This window comes from Acanthaster planci, linkage group LG09, assembly GCF_054643075.1.
Source record: "Acanthaster planci isolate LZ-2023a linkage group LG09, COTS_SCS, whole genome shotgun sequence".
NCBI classification, from domain to species: Eukaryota; Metazoa; Echinodermata; class Asteroidea; order Valvatida; family Acanthasteridae; genus Acanthaster; species Acanthaster planci.
The window spans coordinates 2,783,635-2,798,340 of NC_141785.1; the positions used below are offsets into that span (position 1 = coordinate 2,783,635).

Consider the following 14,706-nt stretch of genomic DNA (forward strand, 5'->3'; position numbering starts at 1 on the left):
TGAACTAGTCCGTGCAATTGACAAAAACGCTCGTTTATGATTAGACTTTCGAAGTAAAAACCAAGGACAAAAGCATTTCAAAGATACGTATATTGTACATGGAAAATCTTATACTTCACCGTCTTTATGTATTTCACATCACCGTGCATGTAAGAGCAACAAATAAGTTAGAGAGTTGGTACTGATTACATCTCAAAATTCGGTATGAATACAAAAATATCATTTGAGTGGGTAAATCTTGTAGAGTAATGACTTATCTGAAAAGTTCATATTGTAAATTTATCAAAAAGGAATTAACCAACATCTGAAGACGACGAAATCTACTAATGATTAATAATAATTTATTCATTTATAAAGCGCACATTTCATATAGATATATTCAAATGCGCTATACTATTAGAATTGTTATTTTCTTTAAAGGGGCTTTTAAGGACGTGCGGTTGACAAAAATGATGGAAGAACTATAGGCTAGCTTCTTGAGCACGTGCCCGAGACGTGTTCACGCAAGGTATATTTCGTCCTGCCAGCCGAGTTCACCTTTATATCGAGATCTCACCTCTACGCGCCCCCCCCCGCAGTTGACAAGTACGACGGTTGACAATGAAGGAACGGGGAAGGAATTAAGGCGGACTTATGCATCTCCGGATGCCGGGCCCACAGCTCTTCCTGCTCCCGACATCAGGCAGGAATTTCCCCAACCGTGGAATGACGACCTTGAGGAAAGCGGAACGATTCTTTCCTTCCGTTGTCTTAACTGGCGGGATTTTTGGCGGCTTTTCCCCTTCTTGTTTGGACTCCCTCTCATTCTGACAGTTCTTTCGTGTTTTCCTGCCATCACATCGTTCATTACTATTCACAAGTCCCATGGCGCCGGAGATATTCATTTCTGTAGCCAGGCATTATGCTTGAATTTGTTTTTTTTTATGAAGGAGTTCCAGCATCGGAAAAAGCTAAACATTGTACTCACGGAAAGTAGAAAAGAACGACGGAGCAACACGTTGCACAGAATTTTCCCCTGCGAACGTCAAAGAAACAATGAGTTAGGAGTTCAAAAGTATGTGCTAGATAGTTATAACTCAACTAATCAAGTATGTCAAATTTAAAATTCTTTAATCAAAGGGGTTTTATACTTGTCACCCAATTTGGATACGCTTGACCAGCTAACACTGGGTAACCCTGGCCTGGGGATGATCGTGTGTGCTCTTACAAATAAGTGAGACGGTGGGAACGAGGTCAAACCCTTGTAACTCTAGGAAGCTGGTGTAAGGTACCATTGATGGACAAAGTAAACTCCCGGAACACACTGTTGATGCAGCAGGGCAAAAAAATCAACATTTTCTCTTTAAAAATACATTTAAAGAGAGGACTGTTCTTAACTTTTATTTCTGTTCTCTTCCTTAGCTACTCGAATTAGGAAAATGTAGTCTGGGTAAGTAAGAGTTTGCATCAGGCGTAGTCACATTGGTGAGGACTGCGGCACGGCGGACACGTCATCGGCGGGTACTTCCCGGCCACTTCAAACAGAGAACACGTTCACGGCGGGGACTATGATACCATGATGGGCGTCGCCAGGTTTTTTGTAGGGGGAGGAACAAACCTGTTTTTCCAAGGGGCAAAGAAGTCATCAGCTAAAAGACGATAAACAATAATTGTTAATGGCTGAAGAAGTTAGTTTGGATTGTTGGGTTTTTCTCAAACAAATTAGTGATATTCATCCCCTTTATTTTCAAAAATTTCTTCCGCTTTTACCTTTTTTTTCTGCAGTTTTCATTTCCCCGGAGGGAAGGGGGTAAGCGCTCCCTACCCAGTGACGCACATGTATGATACTGCACTAACCAATAGGAATAACAACCGCTAAGTGCACAAGGCTGTTTTGCTTCTCGAAAACAGGATCTAACTGTCTCTACGACTATCACGCGTGGTTCAAGCAGCCAAGAAATAAAAAAATAATCACATCATTCTTTGGCCACTTGGGGTTCTTACAGCGCAAAAACAGTACTGATTATTGAAACCAAGTCAACAAAAACTGGTAATACTGACGGGATTGACATGTTCATGGTTTCTATTTTTTCTAAAAGGCGACGTTTTTAGTCGTCAGCTTGCACAAACCATGTCAACAGGTTGTTGGCACAACTGTTTTTTCCTCTTAAAAGTTTCATGGGTCTTCATCTAGCTGGTGCTATAATCATAGCATTCGCTGGAGACAGATACAACATCTTATTGGACATCTGCTCAAGTTTGTCCCTTTTGGTGCACCCAATTAAGAAATAAACTGTCACTTTCGCATTTCAATCCCCCCGTTTTGTTGTGACATCTACATCCTCACTTGGCCCACCAAGCACTTCGGTTTGTTCACCATTAATAGGCATAAGCCCCGGAATCCTGTGTCAACTTCCCCCTTTTGAGGGTATTATCGTCCTGGCGCGAAAGTCGGGAGTTGAATGGGTGGAGAAAAGGGTGCCTTTAAGAAAAAAAAATGGCAGCAGGACCCGGCAATTACAAGCCGATTCTTTCAAAATGAGCAGTCTTGTAGGGATCCCCGATGAGGTCTTAAACAAGCAAGTGTTGATACTAGAGGGACAATCGGAGATAAACTGGGCCCAAGGGAGGGGGTCTATTCAGGGGAGACGACAGCCAGGCGACGGCAAGACTCAGCGCTGGTTTTTTTTTTGTGTCCCCTTGAATTTACGAATCCTCTTTTTACCCGGGCTCGTCTGTATAAATGAGCTCCTTTGTCCAACGAGACAAGCCTTGCAGGCTGAGCGCAGTGTATCCTCAATCCTGAAGGCGACACGGTCTAATCTAAGCTTCTCAAAGAGACTTGGGGGAGATGAGGAGACAAACCCAGAGACGAACCGCATCCATTTAAGAAGACAGGAGAGAAACAAGTGGGTTAGATATAGAAAGCAGAAGGGGAAAAGTCCGAGCGAGGGCCCATTTCATTTCTTGATTGCTCAAATTTAGCCGCTTAATTGCTCACAATATCCCTCATTTTCAGCTTAGTTTTCGGCAGCCTCGGTCTGGCGGTGCGGTGTCTTTCTTCTTTGCTCGACATTACACCCCAGCCGCCGCTCGAGTTTTGATCTGTACAACCAATTTAGGATCTCAGGGGAGCGATCTTGAGCCATAATTGCTCCCAATTTTTGCTCCCGTTTGAGGCAATTTACAGAGCTTCGGTATCCCATCATCGAAATGATCTACAACGCTGAACGAAAAGGGGTCCAGATCAAAGTGGCTGGCGTGGTCTTTTGAGTGGGGTAGTGTACGGTACGCGGTCTTACGCCTCAAGAGGTTGCGGTTAGCATTCCTGTGTTTTCTGGCGGGAAAGGTACATCTTCACCACCGTCAGGAAGTGTCCTCTCAAGTACAATAACAGAGTTAATGACCAAGATTAGGGCGGAAGGTAGTGGGGTTCTTCTAAAATAATTTACTGATGTGGATAGAACCGTTGTGGTAAAATATGCAATTATACACTGAAAGTTGTTTGAAACCCGGCAAAGCCATAAAATTTCTGGTTGCTGCATTACACCGGATGAGTTTGTAAATGGGCATCGGTTATAGGTAAATTTGTTCTAAGTCCACATAGCAGTCACCATGTGAGTCGCAGACCGTGTGCGAATAGTTGCAGGTAATCAGGAAGACGTTACATGATTATGATCAAACATGACAATTGGAGATGATTGGAAAATAGTCGCAGATAATCGGCAGACGTCGTAGGCAATCAAAACCTCGCATAGACGCTGGAATGAATCGCATACTATCAAAAGTAGTCACAGACAATCGGAATGTATTTTGAGAACATGTGGAACTATTGTCAAGCTTTTGAAAAGTCTGTTCGAAAGCAGCCGTAACCCTCCAGCACAGTAATATAGTCCCTGGCTCGAATGCCAGATGAGGGTTTGGACATTCATGTTAGACGGAAACACTGGCTTAGTGTCGCCGTCGTTGATAACATGCAAATAACTGAAAATGACAGCGCTGTAAATTGTAAAACAGTTTGTGCAAAAATGGTTCTCTAACAATACCGCCCATACGACACTAATTGCCATTATGATGTTTAGGTTTGGTCATGCTCAACAGGCGCCCAATCATCAAGTGTTCTAATCTGAACACGAGTCGAGGTGGCGCTACGGTAGAGATGGCACCGTCGCGTGTAGTAGTAGCCAGCTCTGGGCCTCCTGCGTCTCAAGTGGGTCCACCAGCGAGTATTTAATGCCGAGAGAAGTCAACACGATTTCAGCGGTAATAAATTGTACCAATATATACTCAACTACTATAACCGTTTTCAGTGATAGACTGATGGGTCTTTTGCGGTGTCTTTGTACAGTAGGGGGATGGCAAATTGACGTGTAAGACGGAGTTTGAAACGGTTTCCCTGACTGCTTGATAGGTTCGTTGGGAGAAAGTGGGTCAATCTATTAGGTCCACTTTCTCTGTCATATAGGAATTCTAGCTGACTGTGAAACAACCACCGTGCTTCAATTTTTAAACCAGTACGTCTCATTCAACGGCTAGTTACAAAATCATTCACATCAAAACAGCTTAAATAAGTTGCTGAATTTAACCCGTTGCCTTAAGCATTATGTCTGGTAGGTGTACATCCGCAGGGCCAACTTAGCGTGTGCCGCAAATTGACGTGTAAGACGGAGTTTGAAACGGTTTCCCTGACTGCTTGATAGGTTCGTTGGGAGAAAGTGGGTCAATCTATTAGGTCCACTTTCTCTGTCATATAGGACTTCTAGCTGACTGTGAAACAACCACCGTGCTTCAATTTTTAAACCAGTACGTCTCATTCAACGGCTAGTTACAAAATCCTTCACATCAAAACAGCTGAAATAAGTTGCTGAATTTAACCCGTTGCCTTAAGCATTATGTCTGGTAGGTGTACATCCGCAGGGCCAACTTAGACAGCGTGTGCCGCGCCGTAGCTACGGGGCTCAGTAAACAAAACTTAAGTTCAAGCGTCCCTCTATGGCTTTTACATTCCCAGTGATGGTTCTTCGAAGTGTGGGCCAACATTTCAAATTAACTTTCCTTCACACCCAGTTGATTCCCATCGTCCATTTCTTAGCCTTTATGCTCATTTGGCCCACAACTATTTGTTATATACAACTAAAGAACTGCCTTCAATCCACGTAGCGATATTTACTATCCCTTTTTTTTTCACCTGCACGTGACTGACTCAACAAACCGCACAAAACGGCGGCTGCTTATCACATAGACCTAAAATCTGTTTTGTGCTTCCGTCATCTCACGTTTTGCCCAGCCTATATGCACAGAGCATCGGGTATCCACAAACACGACGTCAAACCAGGACGAAATCGCTCCCTTCGACAAATTTGTCTCTGCTGGTCATGCAACGACACCCAGGCGAGTGAGGCTTGGGTGGAGTGAACAGTGCCTAGTCTTTACGTGTATCCTTGTTTGCCTTAATTTGGAGAAAATTTAAACAAATTATAATCATCAACTATGAAAGCGTATTAATTCCAACAAGGCATTTTGCAAGATTAGGAACTAATCCGTAACTCCTCACTCACAGTTCACATTCATTTTATATGTATTTAAATCTCTGTCTGGCTGATAAAAGTGTATTTCAGCAATGCAGAATAGGTGGGGATAATCTTTGGTGCAGCAGGCAGAAACCGAACGTACATCAGAAAGGCAGCCCAAGCAAACTAGAATGGTAACGGGTTACAGAGGTTACGAAGGGGCTCGTGGTTTCAGGTCTATTTGAATAAACCTAAGTTCTGTTTTAATGTTTTTTTCTGAATGTTAAGCTCTCGGAAATAATAAAGAATAACAGGTTCTAACATATACTCAGGTCTGTCGGGGGCATTAAAATTGCAATGAATAATCTTCTGATTTACTTTCCCAATTTGATGTTTTATCGGAACCCGACACCCACCTGAAGATGCTGACGAAGTTCCCGGATGACATCTCTCATTCTATTACAATTTTCACGGGAAGAAAAAAATGCTGGTATCAGTAACAAAAGAGGGCCTGCAGCAATCAAACTATCTCTGATGACACCTTAAATAAACCAGGCGCCACCTTCAGCCAAATCCAATCTTGTTGTTGCAATTTAGCTTGTCACCAGCTCCTTTCAAAGTTTCAGGAGGGGGAAACTATTTGGTTTGTCATTGTGCAGGGCCAGACCACTTGAGCCGGATAACCCATTCAAGCAGGAGTAGAGAGAGTGTGCACTCACAATGGGGGCTGTTTGTTGAGTAGGACAGGACGGGGGCCCAACCTGAAGCAGTTAGTGCTAAATCGAGTCGAACTAAGAGCCCCCTATTAAAGTGCGTTTAAGCTCCACACATCTCGCAAATGACGGGCCAGTTTTTTCCCCCTTAGGTTGTTCAGCAGTTTAGGCTAATTGCTTCCCTCACGTTATTCAGTATCGGTTCCTATTCAGATCGATGCCTGCATAACCCTCTGGTTCACGCTTTGACAACTCGCATCCATCCGAGCAGGCGAATCCCTGTTTTTTTCCTCATGTCGATTGCAGGCTGGATGAGCCCCGCCAAGTGACAAAAATCCTAAATCTTTAATTGCTTCATCATTTGAGAAGGGGGGGGGTAGAATGACAGTTTGTGGAAGGAGATTGGTATCACACGCAAGGTGATTTTTCAAGGTCCTAAGCAGCTACGGATGCACGTCTTCGTTTCTTCCCCTTTTCCCAGGCATTCCCGATCGCATTAGCCCACCTCCCCCGCCGACTTGAAGAGGAAGTCAGCCCCCTATCAATGGCCAGAGTTAGCTTAAGCCTGACACTTACTGTGCACAGGCAAAAAAAGAGGAGGAACATTTCTATAACGGAGGGCCTGATTGAGCGATTCGTCAGATCGGTCTCTGGAGGAGACACGCTAAAGAAATCGAACAATAGCAGGTGGCGGCAGAAGGATTTAACGCCTCTCACCACCAATTATCTTGCAAAGACCACCGGTGTCCAGCCTGAATAGGACTCACAATGCCCCGCAGAGTGCTCTTTCCCCGTGGCGGCAATAGACCGGGCTAACGGCCCAATCTACGGGTGATACCTTCCCAGCAATTGCCTCATCCAGAGATCGGTCGCACCGCGAAGCCAACCGCATCACCACCGGGGCATTAAGGTGGTCCTTTCTCCCCTCCCATGAATGGTCTCTATCTGGATCGCTGGCGCCTGTTTATCGGATCGCCGCTCAAAGATGAGCTGCGGGGGTTGTCTGCTGACAACAACCAGATCTTACTTTCTTTCTTCGGCTCCATCTCTTCTTCACAAGAACGGTTTTGCAGCAGAAGGTGTTTGCAGCAAGTGAGGACAGTAAATTACAAAACTGCAAGGGAAGATATCATTGTTGTCCGTCACGAGTGATGGATGCTATGCGATTGATCCCTAGCCGGATGATTGTGTGATTGACCGCTCACTTCCAACAATCGCGTACGATTACCAGGCACACCTCCCGGTAGATCTAAAACATTCCAGAAGAAATGGCAAGAAAGCTACCACTACGACGACATCCTCTGCTCTATTTTCATCTGCAAGGCGAGTGAACCTCGAAAATAAATTACAAGACACACCAGTCTTAAAAAGTTGAATCATGCATGCTTGAATGAAAACTGAGCGTTAGATCATCATCAAAGGGCAGAAATCTCCTTTTGCTAGGACGTCAGATGACAACTTCTAGGCCAACGCGTTAATTACATTAAGCCCACTCTGAGAATAAAACTGAATTATGGAATTGTCACACTCCTAACTATACACAACGCAGTGACGGATAATGGAACTTAAAGACTGGTTAAGAACGAAAATCTCGAGACCTTTTTACAACTCTAGCCTCGATCACAGGTTTTGTAAGCCTTTGGTAATGAGCCCTCAATACATAACTGCTTTCGGTTTAATTAAACAACATTAGACAGACCGCGGAACGATACGCAATGTATCCAGTGGGCCGGCGACAGACATAACTAAGTTTTAAGAGTGAAAATTACGTCCACAGACCTATACGCCTCGAGCGGAAGAACCTCCCCCACCGGTTGAAAAGAGCCGTGTTGGTCGGGAGTGTTCATTTTGTCGGTAGCGGTACGACAGTAACGGGTGCATTTCACAGTAGTTCGTAAAGCAACAAAGTGCATTTCCGACCAAAGGAGCCTCCGCTGCTAAGAACATACCGCCCTCTCTTGGTCCAGCTCGCGGCTCATACTGTCGTTTTCTTACAGACACAATCTATATAACGGGTTTTGCCCTTACCCAACGTATATACAGTATTGATAAACACTGTATGCTCAGTGCTTGTCCGAGAACCAGCGAAAAAAATTAACATCTCCCCAAGGCAAAAAAGAAATACATCTTGAAATTAAAGGCACAAGTTATCGCGCTCTCCCATAAAAGGGTGTTTCGTATAAGCACACAAGATGGTATGAGACAATTTGCCTCTGTGCATGAGATAATTTACGGGTGTATATTAATGTCCGAACCTCTCCTGGCCTACACACGTCAGCTCCGCGTCAAGATGACCAGGTACCTAGGCCCTATACCTGCCAATAACGGCTCAACAATTAGGCACATTTCTTGGAGAAATATGCAAACAAACGCATCCAAACAACCCATCAGAGCTACAAGTGAACAATCAAATGTTTTTGTTGGGGCGTCAAATGGGCCGCAATGATGCCCCTAAACTGACAGGGGTATCATTTTCGGTTGACGAGGTTCGGGGTATTTTTTGTTTTGAAGGGTCCGTAATGACAGCGCGGTTCATCGGCCCCCCTAGGCGGGAGATGGCACGAACAATGACTGTTTGTTTTTTAAAACGCGCCAGTCTGCATTTTGACGCCCACCGTAGGTAAACACAGGTATTTGGGCCAAACACGTCAGACAGGTAGGATTTTTTTTCTGTTTCTAATATCCCGAACACAGAGATGGTATTGTACAGAGACGCAGCTAGACCTCCAGAATACGAGACAACGGACGGTGAATAACACTTGGGACATCGAACTCGAACATCACCCCTACCCCCCAAAAAGAGAATTTTTCCTCGGATCTTTGTCTGATTTGAGATGCCGGAATTTTCGCGCATTTTAACAACTTTCCTAGCGATATCAATGCTGATTTTGTACACTCTCATGTTTCAGTGAACGAGCAAGAGCTCGGACCACGCGTCGGTTTCCTACTAAGTGACGGATCTAGTCATCAAATAAAAGGTGTGTTGGCTGACATCGTTGAAAGATTCTCATTCAAAGTTCTGCCATCTGCCACAAAGGTGGTACACACATAATACCGATTTAACTAACAGTGAAGAACAATTCCAGATAAACATTGGAAGGCCTGGTTTTGAACCGACTAGGCCTACACATTTTCTAAATATTGAACCCACAAATCATTCATTTCTGAAGCCATTTTAGTCCGCCACTGCGCGCATATTTTGAGTTACTTCCCCATTCGTTCACCTTGGTCTGTGTAAGTGAATCAGCAGAAATATCAGGCCGTAGCTTTTACACTGTAACAAAATCACAATGACAAAGCGACATAAAATCAGCTCGGAACTTAGACAAAAAGTTTAGTTTTTTACTGTCTCCTCGTCTTATTTTCTTGAAGGACTGCCCAAACGAACGGCAAGTCTATCTTGGCAGATGCATAACGCCCTCTTCTCTTGTATAAATGTGATTAACTTCAGAGCAGTACCAAAAATGCCTGCTACAGTATGAGAAAAGTAGTTTCCACGAGATGTACAGTCGTCTGCTCTTGTCTCCTCTTGTGCGTGTCGACACCGCAATCCTACCGGCGCGGGATGAGCTCCCTTCAACCCGCCAGCTCTAACGTTGTCTGTACCCCCCCCCCGCCAATTATCTGGGGTTGTCAATCACAGTGCGGACATCTCGTCATTTTTTGCGGATTTCAGCGAGAATCAAGATCCGACATAAATGCGCCCCCGCGGGACTTCGTGGTTAATTCCTCCTTCCCCCTCTCGGGAGCAAAGCCGACATTGGCCAATACACGTACTTGTTTTTTTCCATCCACTTTATAATGAGTGACCTTCAGTTGGTCGTGTTCCCCCGACTTGCCCGATTCGTGTCAACATGAAGAGATAGGAGCTTTGCTGACATTTTTCATTTTACGGATGAAGTGGGCTCCAGTCTTAATTGACAAGGGGTCCCTCGTTTACACAATGCATAAATGGCCGACTAAAATTTATGTGCGTCTCTCAACACAGCGGTATTCTGTGAATTGCAAAGACAGAATCGTAAGTCTTGCTTGCTGTTCACTTGGAGTTTGTTTGATTGATAGACAAAATTCCGGCATTTACTAGAAGGAGGTTTTATAGGAAAAATTATTCCCAAGACAGAAGTTTCAGCGTCTACCAGAGCAGCAACGTACACGAGCTGTACATAATTACAACGTTCAAAGAAAGGAATTCCTTGCAAGCATTCTTATGTTTGGCACCTATCGTTTATTGTCATTTTCAGGTCAATTTACAGAACTGGAGAAACGTAAAGCTGATTCTTAATTACCAAATGATAATAAATCAAGGTTTCCCCGATGGTCAATGTGTGAAATTTCCGGCAAGACGATGACAAAGGATTGCCCATTTCACAGATAGGCCTACAGAAAATTTTGGCAAACACCGAAATTACGCGGAATATACTAACAGTCAATCACCGATGTCGGTTTGCTCAATCAGCAAAGAATATGAATTAACAAAACTACAATTATGTTGAAATAATAAACTGTACACTTAAGGACAAATGCGAAAGTGGTGTACTGCGTTGCGCTTGTCGAATGTTCCAACACAGGTTACCGTCAAACACGACAGCGACCCCCTTCTCGAGGTTGTAAAAGGAGGCAAACGATTAACGACATGAAATATCTGTTTGCATGAGTCAAAACAAGAAAAAGAGAGTTTCAGACGGGGAAATGATGGAATGACACTCCACATTAGGCCATAAATGAAAAATTGAAAAACCATAAGACAAGAAACTTTCAGTAAGCGTTTCCGATGCAACTTGCTCCATGGATTAGATATGGAGACGGTTCGGTTTTTGTTCCTTCCTTGAGTTTTGTATGAGGTCATTCTTATAGTCTGTCTTCTTGAGTGCAAATATTGTGTCAAGAAAAATGCCATCTATCACCCAGATTTGGATCTTTGGTACTAAAAGTAAAAAAAAATCCGAAGGACAAAAAAACCCCGAACACTCAAGACGACAAATGAACTCCTGTGAAACAGGCTTACATTTCCCAAAGACCGAGGTGTCTTCGAGTTGCCGGGAAGAGCAAGGCTTTCCTGACCGTGTCGTATTAACAGGATTGCCCGTGTACTGAGGTATCGTATTCGCAATAAAGCGCGGCCGGTTTGCGGGAAAGGCCGTGGCGGAGATCCCGGACTGTGTTGACCGTGGCCGCTACGGTTACAGACGGGACACCGGGCGGGCAAAAGTATTCACATTTCTTTTCATTTCGGCTGTCAACATAGCAGCTTGGCAGATTGATCACCGACACGAAATGAAGGAACACTTTCTCTGTGCGTCTCTATAAGACAGCGCAGGCAGTGAGCTCGACGGAGACATGGAAAACGTCATCGAACAAATGCCGCGTTGGATGTTGAATTCAAAGCACGTGATCAGTTCAAGGCAGGTCTATAAACATGCATGTATCACACTGTTTTGCTTCTACAAACGCTGCAGGATTCATCATTTGATATCCAGTTCTATAAAGTTCTGTCATTTCAGCCATGCACGGAGAGCGATGCAGGCCAAAACACAATACAACGTGCACGAAAAACAATAAAAGAAAAGACAATTAATAATACACCGTGTTTTGTGTACCAAACTTCATCAGAGCTATCCACAGAATATCATCCGAAGGTCTGTATCTTTTTCATGAAGCTTATTCTTTTTATTTCTTAAAGCAAGACGAATAGATCGTGCGCACTACGGTGACGTCACATTTTTGCATGAACATTTTGGAGCCAGCATTCTTTGTACATGTACAACAGTCTATGTTCGGCACAGATATTGTTGTTTGCGGGACAAGCACACTCACTGCGCTAAAGGCAAACAGTGGAGTCAGTTTGTTAGATTCGGGCTAGTTCTAACAGCAAAGAAGTCAGGATTGTGGGAAATGTGTTCGAGAGTATGGCGTGCAAAGTTAACATTTATATCTCTATTCCGGGATTAAATGTTAACTTTGCACGCCATACGAGAGCGTAACCATATACCAACTTCGTTTACACTGCCAGCCTGCCTACCAGCCAGCCTGGCAACCAGCCAGCAAGCCAGTGAGCAAGCAAGCAGCCAGCAAGCTTGCCAATCATTATGCCAACCAGCCAGCTGACTAGCCAGCCTGCTAGCCAACAATCTAGCCAGGAAGTCAATCAATCAGCAGAGGGCATTCAGCTAACCAACCCACCGACAAACCTTCAGACCGAACAACATCGATGACTTCTTTTTAGCACTCGACAAATCATTCAGTAATTTCATCACTGCATTGATTGGTCAACCCACCAATCGGTCAGTCCAAGGGTATGTATCATCCGACCAGTAATCAATAAACTGTTTCTTGTGGCCAAACAAATAAGAAGACAGGACGGCCATGAAATCTAACAGACATGCACATTTATCGTAAGCAGACAAGAAAGTGATGTGAAGGAAGCAGACGAAATGGAGACGATCGCATTGAGAAATCACCGGTGTCATCATTTCAACGGTGCTCAACGACCGCCGTGTTGTACTCAAAATCTTCCCAATCTTAGTCAATTCAGTTCCATGCAAATTTAAATGTGAACCTTGGCAAAGTTCGGTCCCATTGTTGCACTACAGGACTTGGTCAAGACACAAAACCCTACATCAATATTTCATTGGTCGTTTTTAACTCCTCCGTGGAAGGTCATCGTCACCATCGTAAAATAAACTAGCGCTAGCTCCAAGCGACAACAAAAGCTCGCTGACCATGCAGAAATTCGAATGAATTTTAAAAATTCATCACTATGGCAAGTCATTCGCAAACAGAAACAAACAGTGGCATTAATTTGTGTTCTGTGATCTGCAATTTACAAGTCACTGCACATTCCATGTTTCGCTTCGACTTTCATCACTGCACACGGCCGTGCTGAATGAAATAATCTGTGAATTAACTCAATTATTCATCAAAACGCGCCTGAACGGCCATAAAAATTGTCCCCCCCCTGCATGTCCAAAACGCATCCACCTTTCCTCCTTTCGGTGTACGGTCAGAGAATTGCTCCTTGACAAATTAATTCTGCCTGTTTGATCAGCAAATGTTTGCCAGGCGGGCAAGGCGATCGAACATCATGAATGCGGCCTGCTGTATTAGCCAGGCGGTTCGATGTTACGACAGGCGACAGGCCGGAGGAAGGTGGGACAGTAGGCAGATGAGCCGAGCGCCCCCATAACACAACCTCAAGCTGACGTGACATAACAGCAGCAGCCGAGGCGATGGCTACACAACCTTACGTGGACAGCAACACAGACAGCATCATCCATCATCTAATAGAATGATCTCAGGATGAGATCACTGTAAGAAAGCCCTCGGTAATGATTCCGGCATCGTCTCAACTCCATACAAAAATAAAAGATTCTTGTTGGAATTTCTATTAACAACAATTGACACAATGCTGCAGCGATCGCTGGTCTTTAGAACGCCCAAGTCGTACGAACTGCAGCCGTCACAAGTCGGTTGGACGGTTAAGGACGTGCTAACCTCACTGACTTTAAAAAGGTTACGTATTGAGTTTACAAGACTTTTTGAGTTTATGAAATGCCATCATCAAAATCGAATAGAAACAACAACCAAATAAAATCTGAAATGCCTGGCGAATAAACACCTGTTGAACCATGGGTGTAACTAATACTTCTGGACGGATTTTTTCCTTCTAAAATGGGAAAAGATGAGGAATACAAGAGGCAAGAGATAGACACTCCTTTTCATTATTATAGAAAATAAGATAGAAATAATAAATATAACATTAGAAACCGAGGCTTTACGACAAAGCACGCAAACCACATAAATAGCCTTAGGGGAAATAATCATTTGTACATGCGGGTAGCGCAAGTTCGGGCATGGACTTCCATGATACATAGTTACAATATGCAGAACTATTTTATGGACAAAATGCATCCAATTTGTGGACATGTTTATTGAACTGCTACGGTCTTCGTCCGTAAAACAAAGAAAAACAGTTGTTATGGAGAAAACTTGTGCAATCAGGAGCACCATGATATGAATCCAAGAGGACAAATTTCTCGGTATAAAAATTCACATGGCGCACAGGTTGCCTAACAAACACATGTCACGTAGCACATAAAATTCCTGCTAGTGGATCCATACAATTATGACAAGTCTGTGACTGCATGGATCTGATAATGTGGGTTTTTTGCCCTTCTTTTCGGACAGAAGAAACGAAGTCTTCAAGTCGAACGGCCCGAGGAGCCCCGCCAACAGGCGACCGTTACTCGCCGCGGTCAGAGCGTGTTCCATCCGCGAGCCACAGCTGAGCCTCCGGTGCCACGTCCGCTTGTCAAACTCCGGTTTTCCCTGCGCCAATTATCCATTGATTTTTTTTCACAGAAAACCCCGTGTCTGACGAGGGCACGCACGGGCAGGATGTACCATTTGCTGCATGGTCGTCGTTCGGCAAGCGCTAAAAAGGGCGCTCCAAAAAGTTGGCGCCAAATAAAATTGGCAAGCCAACAATTGAGTTAGGAATTGGCGCG

The 14,706-nt window shown here is 44.2% G+C and overlaps 1 protein-coding gene across 2 annotated transcripts in view; it reads right to left on the bottom strand.

Moving 5' to 3' along the window:
* Window positions 1-227: 227 nt before the first annotated feature.
* Window positions 228-14,706, bottom strand: part of LOC110983595 (Fanconi anemia group J protein homolog) — an 87,271-nt gene continuing 72,792 nt past the window's right edge. The window contains exon 33 of one of the 2 annotated variants that reach the window (XR_015426398.1): window positions 228-1,015. The gene's annotated coding sequence lies outside the window, so the exon portion shown is untranslated. Of the gene's footprint in view, window positions 1,016-5,811; window positions 5,946-14,706 lie in introns of those variants that run through there. The other variant, XR_015426400.1, reaches the window with a different exon arrangement.